Source organism: Eubalaena glacialis, chromosome 18 (assembly GCF_028564815.1).
Source record: "Eubalaena glacialis isolate mEubGla1 chromosome 18, mEubGla1.1.hap2.+ XY, whole genome shotgun sequence".
NCBI lineage: Eukaryota > Metazoa > Chordata > Mammalia > Artiodactyla > Balaenidae > Eubalaena > Eubalaena glacialis.
The window spans coordinates 42,585,229-42,597,558 of record NC_083733.1 but is presented as its reverse complement, the minus strand read 5'-3'; positions in this window follow the sequence as shown (position 1 = coordinate 42,597,558).

The window sequence follows — 12,330 nt, the reverse complement described above, 5'->3', positions numbered from 1 at the left end:
TTAAGCTTGTGGGGAAAGCCTTTGACCAATGGCCAATATGCTTGTGCTTGTGCGAGGGTTACGCAGGCACTTGCAACACAGGGTTTTGACCTTACCATAAGCTGTCCCTTTGGGCTGAAGCAGGCGGCGTGTGTGGATCACAGCCTGGGAAGCAGGACCTCAGGGGAGTCTGCCAACAGACTGCCCTCCAGTATAGCCAGCTGAGAAAAGGTGGCAAGGCTGATGGATCCCGCTTACAACGAAATGTTTCTCTTCAGCAGAGGAGATTTTGCTACCACACGTCAGCAGCTCCTCTCCCTCAGAGTGCTGTTCCTGGGTAGACTAGGAAAAGCCACCACGTTCCCAGCTTAGGAGAGGCTCTTTTCCTAGTTGGTTTCAACCGTGAGAGAGCCAGAAGGGCTGATCTCCACCAGTCGGGCTGCACAGCCTGAGTGCTTCGGGTAGGGCAGTCCTGACCCAATGTGCCACCTTAGGAATGCAAGCCAAGTTTCCTTGCCACAGGAAGGCACACCGAGGCCTGGTGTTTTCTCTATGAAACTGACGTGGGCTTGAAGGGTGAGGCCTTTACAACAATGTGTATGGAGGTACTCGATTTGGGCTGCCTGGTGAAAGAACCCGCGCTCACCAGCACCCTGAGTACCTTTCCTGAACTTTGATTCCTAGCTGGGTGAACTCGCCCTTCGGAGGCTAGATGGGACCAAACGTGTTAAGCTTGTGGGGAAAGCCTTTGACCAATGGCCAATATGCTTGTGCTTGTGCGAGGGTTACGCAGGCACTTGCAACACAGGGTTTTGACCTTACCATAAGCTGTCCCTTTGGGCTGAAGCAGGCGGCGTGTGTGGATCACAGCCTGGGAAGCAGGACCTCAGGGGAGTCTGCCAACAGACTGCCCTCCAGTATAGCCAGCTGAGAAAAGGTGGCAAGGCTGATGGATCCCGCTTACAACGAAATGTTTCTCTTCAGCAGAGGAGATTTTGCTACCACACGTCAGCAGCTCCTCTCCCTCAGAGTGCTGTTCCTGGGTAGGCTAGGAAAAGCCACCACGTTCCCCAGCTTAGGAGAGACTCTTTTCCTAGTTGGTTTCATCCGTGAGAGAGCCAGAAGGGCTGATCTCCACCAGTCGGTTTGCACAGCCTGAATGCTTTGGGTAGGGCAGTTCTGAGCCAATGTGCAACCTTAGGAATGCAAGCCAAGTTTCCTTGCCACAGGAAGGCACACCGAGGCCTGGTGTTTTCTCTATGAAACTGACGTGGGCTTGAAGGGTGAGGCCTTTACAACAATGTGTTTGGAGGTACTCGATTTGGGCTGCCTGGTGAAAGAACCTGCGCTCACCAGCACCCTGAGTACCTTTCCTGAACTTTGATTCCTAGCTAGGTGAACTCGCCCTTCGGAGGCTAGATGGGACCAAACGTGTTAAGCTTGTGGGGAAAGCCTTTGACCAATGGCCAATATGCTTGTGCTTGTGCGAGGGTTACGCAGGCACTTGCAACACAGGGTTTTGACCTTACCATAAGCTGTCCCGTTGGGCTGAAGCAGGCGGCGTGTGTGGATCACAGCCTGGGAAGCAGGACCTCAGGGGAGTCTGCCAACAGACTGCCCTCCAGTATAGCCAGCTGAGAAAAGGTGGCAAGGCTGATGGATCCCGCTTACAACGAAATGTTTCTCTTCAGCAGAGGAGATTTTGCTACCACACGTCAGCAGCTCCTCTCCCTCAGAGTGATGTTCCTGGGTAGACTAGGAAAAGCCACCACGTTCCCCAGCTTAGGAGAGACTCTTTTCCTAGTTGGTTTCATCCGTGAGAGGGCCAGAAGGGCTGATCTCCACCAGTCGGGCTGCACAGCCTGAGTGCTTCGGGTAGGGCAGTCCTGACCCAATGTGCCACCTTAGGAATGCAAGCCAAGTTTCCTTGCCACAGGAAGGCTCACCGAGGCCTGGTGTTTTCTCTATGAAACTGACGTGGGCTTGAAGGGTGAGGCCTTTACAACAATGTGTATGGAGGTACTCGATTTGGGCTGCCTGGTGAAAGAACCTGCGTTCACCAGCACCCTGAGTACCTTTCCTGAACTTTGATTCCTAGCTAGGTGAACTCGCCCTTCGGAGGCTAGATGGGACCAAACGTGTTAAGCTTGTGGGGAAAGCCTTTGACCAATGGCCAATATGCTTGTGCTTGTGCGAGGGTTACGCAGGCACTTGCAACTCAGGGTTTTGACCTTACCATAAGCTGTCCCTTTGGGCTGAAGCAGGTGGCGTGTGTGGATCACAGCCTGGGAAACAGGACCTCAGGGGAGTCTGCCAACAGACTGCCCTCCAGTATAGCCAGCTGAGAAAAGGTGGCAAGGCTGATGGATCCCGCTTACAACGAAATGTTTCTCTTCAGCAGAGGAGATTTTGCTACCACACGTCAGCAGCTCCTCTCCCTCAGAGTGCTGTTCCTGGGTAGGCTAGGAAAAGCCACCACGTTCCCCAGCTTAGGAGAGACTCTTTTCCTAGTTGGTTTCATCCGTGAGAGAGCCAGAAGGGCTGATCTCCACCAGTCGGGTTGCACAGCCTGAATGCTTTGGGTAGGGCAGTTCTGAGCCAATGTGCAACCTTAGGAATGCAAGCCAAGTTTCCTTGCCACAGGAAGGCACACCGAGGCCTGGTGTTTTCTCTATGAAACTGACGTGGGCTTGAAGGGTGAGGCCTTTACAACAATGTGTTTGGAGGTACTCGATTTGGGCTGCCTGGTGAAAGAACCTGCGCTCACCAGCACCCTGAGTACCTTTCCTGAACTTTGATTCCTAGCTAGGTGAACTCGCCCTTCGGAGGCTAGATGGGACCAAACGTGTTAAGCTTGTGGGGAAAGCCTTTGACCAATGGCCAATATGCTTGTGCTTGTGCGAGGGTTACGCAGGCACTTGCAACACAGGGTTTTGACCTTACCATAAGCTGTCCCTTTGGGCTGAAGCAGGCGGCGTGTGTGGATCACAGCCTGGGAAGCAGGACCTCAGGGGAGTCTGCCAACAGACTGCCCTCCAGTATAGCCAGCTGAGAAAAGGTGGCAAGGCTGATTGATCCCGCTTACAACGAAATGTTTCTCTTCAGCAGAGGAGATTTTGCTACCACACGTCAGCAGCTCCTCTCCCTCAGAGTGCTGTTCCTGGGTAGACTAGGAAAAGCCACCACGTTCCCAGCTTAGGAGAGGCTCTTTTCCTAGTTGGTTTCAACCGTGAGAGAGCCAGAAGGGCTGATCTCCACCAGTCGGGCTGCACAGCCTGAGTGCTTCGGGTAGGGCAGTCCTGAGCCAATGTGCCACCTTAGGAATGCAAGCCAAGTTTCCTTGCCACAGGAAGGCACACCGAGGCCTGGTGTTTTCTCTATGAAACTGACGTGGGCTTGAAGGGTGAGGCCTTTACAACAATGTGTATGGAGGTACTCGATTTGGGCTGCCTGGTGAAAGAACCCGCGCTCACCAGCACCCTGAGTACCTTTCCTGAACTTTGATTCCTAGCTGGGTGAACTCGCCCTTCGGAGGCTAGATGGGACCAAACGTGTTAAGCTTGTGGGGAAAGCCTTTGACCAATGGCCAATATGCTTGTGCTTGTGCGAGGGTTACGCAGGCACTTGCAACACAGGGTTTTGACCTTACCATAAGCTGTCCCTTTGGGCTGAAGCAGGCGGCGTGTGTGGATCACAGCCTGGGAAGCAGGACCTCAGGGGAGTCTGCCAACAGACTGCCCTCCAGTATAGCCAGCTGAGAAAAGGTGGCAAGGCTGATGGATCCCGCTTACAACGAAATGTTTCTCTTCAGCAGAGGAGATTTTGCTACCACACGTCAGCAGCTCCTCTCCCTCAGAGTGCTGTTCCTGGGTAGGCTAGGAAAAGCCACCACGTTCCCCAGCTTAGGAGAGACTCTTTTCCTAGTTGGTTTCATCCGTGAGAGAGCCAGAAGGGCTGATCTCCACCAGTCGGGTTGCACAGCCTGAATGCTTTGGGTAGGGCAGTTCTGAGCCAATGTGCAACCTTAGGAATGCAAGCCAAGTTTCCTTGCCACAGGAAGGCACACCGAGGCCTGGTGTTTTCTCTATGAAACTGACGTGGGCTTGAAGGGTGAGGCCTTTACAACAATGTGTTTGGAGGTACTCGATTTGGGCTGCCTGGTGAAAGAACCTGCGCTCACCAGCACCCTGAGTACCTTTCCTGAACTTTGATTCCTAGCTAGGTGAACTAGCCCTTCGGAGGCTAGATGGGACCAAACGTGTTAAGCTTGTGGGGAAAGCCTTTGACCAATGGCCAATATGCTTGTGCTTGTGCGAGGGTTACGCAGGCACTTGCAACACAGGGTTTTGACCTTACCATAAGCTGTCCCTTTGGGCTGAAGCAGGCGGCGTGTGTGGATCACAGCCTGGGAAACAGGACCTCAGGGGAGTCTGCCAACAGACTGCCCTCCAGTATAGCCAGCTGAGAAAAGGTGGCAAGGCTGATGGATCCCGCTTACAACGAAATGTTTCTCTTCAGCAGAGGAGATTTTGCTACCACACGTCAGCAGCTCCTCTCCCTCAGAGTGCTGTTCCTGGGTAGACTAGGAAAAGCCACCACGTTCCCAGCTTAGGAGAGGCTCTTTTCCTAGTTGGTTTCAACCGTGAGAGAGCCAGAAGGGCTGATCTCCACCAGTCGGGCTGCACAGCCTGAGTGCTTCGGGTAGGGCAGTCCTGACCCAATGTGCCACCTTAGGAATGCAAGCCAAGTTTCCTTGCCACAGGAAGGCACACCGAGGCCTGGTGTTTTCTCTATGAAACTGACGTGGGCTTGAAGGGTGAGGCCTTTACAACAATGTGTTTGGAGGTACTCGATTTGGGCTGCCTGGTGAAAGAACCTGCGCTCACCAGCACCCTGAGTACCTTTCCTGAACTTTGATTCCTAGCTAGGTGAACTCGCCCTTCGGAGGCTAGATGGGACCAAACGTGTTAAGCTTGTGGGGAAAGCCTTTGACCAATGGCCAATATGCTTGTGCTTGTGCGAGGGTTACGCAGGCACTTGCAACACAGGGTTTTGACCTTACCATAAGCTGTCCCGTTGGGCTGAAGCAGGCGGCGTGTGTGGATCACAGCCTGGGAAGCAGGACCTCAGGGGAGTCTGCCAACAGACTGCCCTCCAGTATAGCCAGCTGAGAAAAGGTGGCAAGGCTGATGGATCCCGCTTACAACGAAATGTTTCTCTTCAGCAGAGGAGATTTTGCTACCACACGTCAGCAGCTCCTCTCCCTCAGAGTGATGTTCCTGGGTAGACTAGGAAAAGCCACCACGTTCCCCAGCTTAGGAGAGACTCTTTTCCTAGTTGGTTTCATCCGTGAGAGAGCCAGAAGGGCTGATCTCCACCAGTCGGGCTGCACAGCCTGAGTGCTTCGGGTAGGGCAGTCCTGACCCAATGTGCCACCTTAGGAATGCAAGCCAAGTTTCCTTGCCACAGGAAGGCTCACCGAGGCCTGGTGTTTTCTCTATGAAACTGACGTGGGCTTGAAGGGTGAGGCCTTTACAACAATGTGTATGGAGGTACTCGATTTGGGCTGCCTGGTGAAAGAACCTGCGTTCACCAGCACCCTGAGTACCTTTCCTGAACTTTGATTCCTAGCTAGGTGAACTCGCCCTTCGGAGGCTAGATGGGACCAAACGTGTTAAGCTTGTGGGGAAAGCCTTTGACCAATGGCCAATATGCTTGTGCTTGTGCGAGGGTTACGCAGGCACTTGCAACTCAGGGTTTTGACCTTACCATAAGCTGTCCCTTTGGGCTGAAGCAGGTGGCGTGTGTGGATCACAGCCTGGGAAACAGGACCTCAGGGGAGTCTGCCAACAGACTGCCCTCCAGTATAGCCAGCTGAGAAAAGGTGGCAAGGCTGATGGATCCCGCTTACAACGAAATGTTTCTCTTCAGCAGAGGAGATTTTGCTACCACACGTCAGCAGCTCCTCTCCCTCAGAGTGCTGTTCCTGGGTAGGCTAGGAAAAGCCACCACGTTCCCCAGCTTAGGAGAGACTCTTTTCCTAGTTGGTTTCATCCGTGAGAGAGCCAGAAGGGCTGATCTCCACCAGTCGGGCTGCACAGCCTGAGTGCTTCGGGTAGGGCAGTCCTGAGCCAATGTGCCACCTTAGGAATGCAAGCCAAGTTTCCTTGCCACAGGAAGGCTCACCGAGGCCTGGTGTTTTCTCTATGAAACTGACGTGGGCTTGAAGGGTGAGGCCTTTACAACAATGTGTATGGAGGTACTCGATTTGGGCTGCCTGGTGAAAGAACCTGCGCTCACCAGCACCCTGAGTACCTTTCCTGAACTTTGATTCCTAGCTGGGTGAACTCGCCCTTCGGAGGCTAGATGGGACCAAACGTGTTAAGCTTGTGGGGAAAGCCTTTGACCAATGGCCAATATGCTTGTGTTTGTGCGAGGGTTACGCAGGCACTTGCAACACAGGGTTTTGACCTTACCATAAGCTGTCCCTTTGGGCTGAAGCAGGCGGCGTGTGTGGATCACAGCCTGGGAAGCAGGACCTCAGGGGAGTCTGCCAACAGACTGCCCTCCAGTATAGCCAGCTGAGAAAAGGTGGCAAGGCTGATGGATCCCGCTTACAACGAAATGTTTCTCTTCAGCAGAGGAGATTTTGCTACCACACGTCAGCAGCTCCTCTCCCTCAGAGTGCTGTTCCTGGGTAGGCTAGGAAAAGCCACCACGTTCCCCAGCTTAGGAGAGACTCTTTTCCTAGTTGGTTTCATCCGTGAGAGAGCCAGAAGGGCTGATCTCCACCAGTCGGGTTGCACAGCCTGAATGCTTTGGGTAGGGCAGTTCTGAGCCAATGTGCAACCTTAGGAATGCAAGCCAAGTTTCCTTGCCACAGGAAGGCACACCGAGGCCTGGTGTTTTCTCTATGAAACTGACGTGGGCTTGAAGGGTGAGGCCTTTACAACAATGTGTTTGGAGGTACTCGATTTGGGCTGCCTGGTGAAAGAACCTGCGCTCACCAGCACCCTGAGTACCTTTCCTGAACTTTGATTCCTAGCTAGGTGAACTCGCCCTTCGGAGGCTAGATGGGACCAAACGTGTTAAGCTTGTGGGGAAAGCCTTTGACCAATGGCCAATATGCTTGTGCTTGTGCGAGGGTTACGCAGGCACTTGCAACACAGGGTTTTGACCTTACCATAAGCTGTCCCTTTGGGCTGAAGCAGGTGGCGTGTGTGGATCACAGCCTGGGAAACAGGACCTCAGGGGAGTCTGCCAACAGACTGCCCTCCAGTATAGCCAGCTGAGAAAAGGTGGCAAGGCTGATGGATCCCGCTTACAACGAAATGTTTCTCTTCAGCAGAGGAGATTTTGCTACCACACGTCAGCAGCTCCTCTCCCTCAGAGTGCTGTTCCTGGGTAGGCTAGGAAAAGCCACCACGTTCCCCAGCTTAGGAGAGACTCTTTTCCTAGTTGGTTTCATCCGTGAGAGAGCCAGAAGGGCTTATCTCCACCAGTCGGGTTGCACAGCCTGAATGCTTTGGGTAGGGCAGTTCTGAGCCAATGTGCAACCTTAGGAATGCAAGCCAAGTTTCCTTGCCACAGGAAGGCACACCGAGGCCTGGTGTTTTCTCTATGAAACTGACGTGGGCTTGAAGGGTGAGGCCTTTACAACAATGTGTTTGGAGGTACTCGATTTGGGCTGCCTGGTGAAAGAACCTGCGCTCACCAGCACCCTGAGTACCTTTCCTGAACTTTGATTCCTAGCTAGGTGAACTCGCCCTTCGGAGGCTAGATGGGACCAAACGTGTTAAGCTTGTGGGGAAAGCCTTTGACCAATGGCCAATATGCTTGTGCTTGTGCGAGGGTTACGCAGGCACTTGCAACACAGGGTTTTGACCTTACCATAAGCTGTCCCTTTGGGCTGAAGCAGGCGGCGTGTGTGGATCACAGCCTGGGAAGCAGGACCTCAGGGGAGTCTGCCAACAGACTGCCCTCCAGTATAGCCAGCTGAGAAAAGGTGGCAAGGCTGATTGATCCCGCTTACAACGAAATGTTTCTCTTCAGCAGAGGAGATTTTGCTACCACACGTCAGCAGCTCCTCTCCCTCAGAGTGCTGTTCCTGGGTAGACTAGGAAAAGCCACCACGTTCCCAGCTTAGGAGAGGCTCTTTTCCTAGTTGGTTTCAACCGTGAGAGAGCCAGAAGGGCTGATCTCCACCAGTCGGGCTGCACAGCCTGAGTGCTTCGGGTAGGGCAGTCCTGAGCCAATGTGCCACCTTAGGAATGCAAGCCAAGTTTCCTTGCCACAGGAAGGCACACCGAGGCCTGGTGTTTTCTCTATGAAACTGACGTGGGCTTGAAGGGTGAGGCCTTTACAACAATGTGTATGGAGGTACTCGATTTGGGCTGCCTGGTGAAAGAACCCGCGCTCACCAGCACCCTGAGTACCTTTCCTGAACTTTGATTCCTAGCTGGGTGAACTCGCCCTTCGGAGGCTAGATGGGACCAAACGTGTTAAGCTTGTGGGGAAAGCCTTTGACCAATGGCCAATATGCTTGTGCTTGTGCGAGGGTTACGCAGGCACTTGCAACACAGGGTTTTGACCTTACCATAAGCTGTCCCTTTGGGCTGAAGCAGGCGGCGTGTGTGGATCACAGCCTGGGAAGCAGGACCTCAGGGGAGTCTGCCAACAGACTGCCCTCCAGTATAGCCAGCTGAGAAAAGGTGGCAAGGCTGATGGATCCCGCTTACAACGAAATGTTTCTCTTCAGCAGAGGAGATTTTGCTACCACACGTCAGCAGCTCCTCTCCCTCAGAGTGCTGTTCCTGGGTAGGCTAGGAAAAGCCACCACGTTCCCCAGCTTAGGAGAGACTCTTTTCCTAGTTGGTTTCATCCGTGAGAGAGCCAGAAGGGCTGATCTCCACCAGTCGGGTTGCACAGCCTGAATGCTTTGGGTAGGGCAGTTCTGAGCCAATGTGCAACCTTAGGAATGCAAGCCAAGTTTCCTTGCCACAGGAAGGCACACCGAGGCCTGGTGTTTTCTCTATGAAACTGACGTGGGCTTGAAGGGTGAGGCCTTTACAACAATGTGTTTGGAGGTACTCGATTTGGGCTGCCTGGTGAAAGAACCTGCGCTCACCAGCACCCTGAGTACCTTTCCTGAACTTTGATTCCTAGCTAGGTGAACTCGCCCTTCGGAGGCTAGATGGGACCAAACGTGTTAAGCTTGTGGGGAAAGCCTTTGACCAATGGCCAATATGCTTGTGCTTGTGCGAGGGTTACGCAGGCACTTGCAACACAGGGTTTTGACCTTACCATAAGCTGTCCCTTTGGGCTGAAGCAGGCGGCGTGTGTGGATCACAGCCTGGGAAGCAGGACCTCAGGGGAGTCTGCCAACAGACTGCCCTCCAGTATAGCCAGCTGAGAAAAGGTGGCAAGGCTGATGGATCCCGCTTACAACGAAATGTTTCTCTTCAGCAGAGGAGATTTTGCTACCACACGTCAGCAGCTCCTCTCCCTCAGAGTGCTGTTCCTGGGTAGACTAGGAAAAGCCACCACGTTCCCAGCTTAGGAGAGGCTCTTTTCCTAGTTGGTTTCAACCGTGAGAGAGCCAGAAGGGCTGATCTCCACCAGTCGGGCTGCACAGCCTGAGTGCTTCGGGTAGGGCAGTCCTGACCCAATGTGCCACCTTAGGAATGCAAGCCAAGTTTCCTTGCCACAGGAAGGCACACCGAGGCCTGGTGTTTTCTCTATGAAACTGACGTGGGCTTGAAGGGTGAGGCCTTTACAACAATGTGTATGGAGGTACTCGATTTGGGCTGCCTGGTGAAAGAACCCGCGCTCACCAGCACCCTGAGTACCTTTCCTGAACTTTGATTCCTAGCTGGGTGAACTCGCCCTTCGGAGGCTAGATGGGACCAAACGTGTTAAGCTTGTGGGGAAAGCCTTTGACCAATGGCCAATATGCTTGTGCTTGTGCGAGGGTTACGCAGGCACTTGCAACACAGGGTTTTGACCTTACCATAAGCTGTCCCTTTGGGCTGAAGCAGGCGGCGTGTGTGGATCACAGCCTGGGAAGCAGGACCTCAGGGGAGTCTGCCAACAGACTGCCCTCCAGTATAGCCAGCTGAGAAAAGGTGGCAAGGCTGATGGATCCCGCTTACAACGAAATGTTTCTCTTCAGCAGAGGAGATTTTGCTACCACACGTCAGCAGCTCCTCTCCCTCAGAGTGCTGTTCCTGGGTAGGCTAGGAAAAGCCACCACGTTCCCCAGCTTAGGAGAGACTCTTTTCCTAGTTGGTTTCATCCGTGAGAGAGCCAGAAGGGCTGATCTCCACCAGTCGGTTTGCACAGCCTGAATGCTTTGGGTAGGGCAGTTCTGAGCCAATGTGCAACCTTAGGAATGCAAGCCAAGTTTCCTTGCCACAGGAAGGCACACCGAGGCCTGGTGTTTTCTCTATGAAACTGACGTGGGCTTGAAGGGTGAGGCCTTTACAACAATGTGTTTGGAGGTACTCGATTTGGGCTGCCTGGTGAAAGAACCTGCGCTCACCAGCACCCTGAGTACCTTTCCTGAACTTTGATTCCTAGCTAGGTGAACTCGCCCTTCGGAGGCTAGATGGGACCAAACGTGTTAAGCTTGTGGGGAAAGCCTTTGACCAATGGCCAATATGCTTGTGCTTGTGCGAGGGTTACGCAGGCACTTGCAACACAGGGTTTTGACCTTACCATAAGCTGTCCCGTTGGGCTGAAGCAGGCGGCGTGTGTGGATCACAGCCTGGGAAGCAGGACCTCAGGGGAGTCTGCCAACAGACTGCCCTCCAGTATAGCCAGCTGAGAAAAGGTGGCAAGGCTGATGGATCCCGCTTACAACGAAATGTTTCTCTTCAGCAGAGGAGATTTTGCTACCACACGTCAGCAGCTCCTCTCCCTCAGAGTGATGTTCCTGGGTAGACTAGGAAAAGCCACCACGTTCCCCAGCTTAGGAGAGACTCTTTTCCTAGTTGGTTTCATCCGTGAGAGAGCCAGAAGGGCTGATCTCCACCAGTCGGGCTGCACAGCCTGAGTGCTTCGGGTAGGGCAGTCCTGACCCAATGTGCCACCTTAGGAATGCAAGCCAAGTTTCCTTGCCACAGGAAGGCTCACCGAGGCCTGGTGTTTTCTCTATGAAACTGACGTGGGCTTGAAGGGTGAGGCCTTTACAACAATGTGTATGGAGGTACTCGATTTGGGCTGCCTGGTGAAAGAACCTGCGTTCACCAGCACCCTGAGTACCTTTCCTGAACTTTGATTCCTAGCTAGGTGAACTCGCCCTTCGGAGGCTAGATGGGACCAAACGTGTTAAGCTTGTGGGGAAAGCCTTTGACCAATGGCCAATATGCTTGTGCTTGTGCGAGGGTTACGCAGGCACTTGCAACTCAGGGTTTTGACCTTACCATAAGCTGTCCCTTTGGGCTGAAGCAGGTGGCGTGTGTGGATCACAGCCTGGGAAACAGGACCTCAGGGGAGTCTGCCAACAGACTGCCCTCCAGTATAGCCAGCTGAGAAAAGGTGGCAAGGCTGATGGATCCCGCTTACAACGAAATGTTTCTCTTCAGCAGAGGAGATTTTGCTACCACACGTCAGCAGCTCCTCTCCCTCAGAGTGCTGTTCCTGGGTAGGCTAGGAAAAGCCACCACGTTCCCCAGCTTAGGAGAGACTCTTTTCCTAGTTGGTTTCATCCGTGAGAGAGCCAGAAGGGCTGATCTCCACCAGTCGGGTTGCACAGCCTGAATGCTTTGGGTAGGGCAGTTCTGAGCCAATGTGCAACCTTAGGAATGCAAGCCAAGTTTCCTTGCCACAGGAAGGCACACCGAGGCCTGGTGTTTTCTCTATGAAACTGACGTGGGCTTGAAGGGTGAGGCCTTTACAACAATGTGTTTGGAGGTACTCGATTTGGGCTGCCTGGTGAAAGAACCTGCGCTCACCAGCACCCTGAGTACCTTTCCTGAACTTTGATTCCTAGCTAGGTGAACTCGCCCTTCGGAGGCTAGATGGGACCAAACGTGTTAAGCTTGTGGGGAAAGCCTTTGACCAATGGCCAATATGCTTGTGCTTGTGCGAGGGTTACGCAGGCACTTGCAACACAGGGTTTTGACCTTACCATAAGCTGTCCCTTTGGGCTGAAGCAGGCGGCGTGTGTGGATCACAGCCTGGGAAGCAGGACCTCAGGGGAGTCTGCCAACAGACTGCCCTCCAGTATAGCCAGCTGAGAAAAGGTGGCAAGGCTGATTGATCCCGCTTACAACGAAATGTTTCTCTTCAGCAGAGGAGATTTTGCTACCACACGTCAGCAGCTCCTCTCCCTCAGAGTGCTGTTCCTGG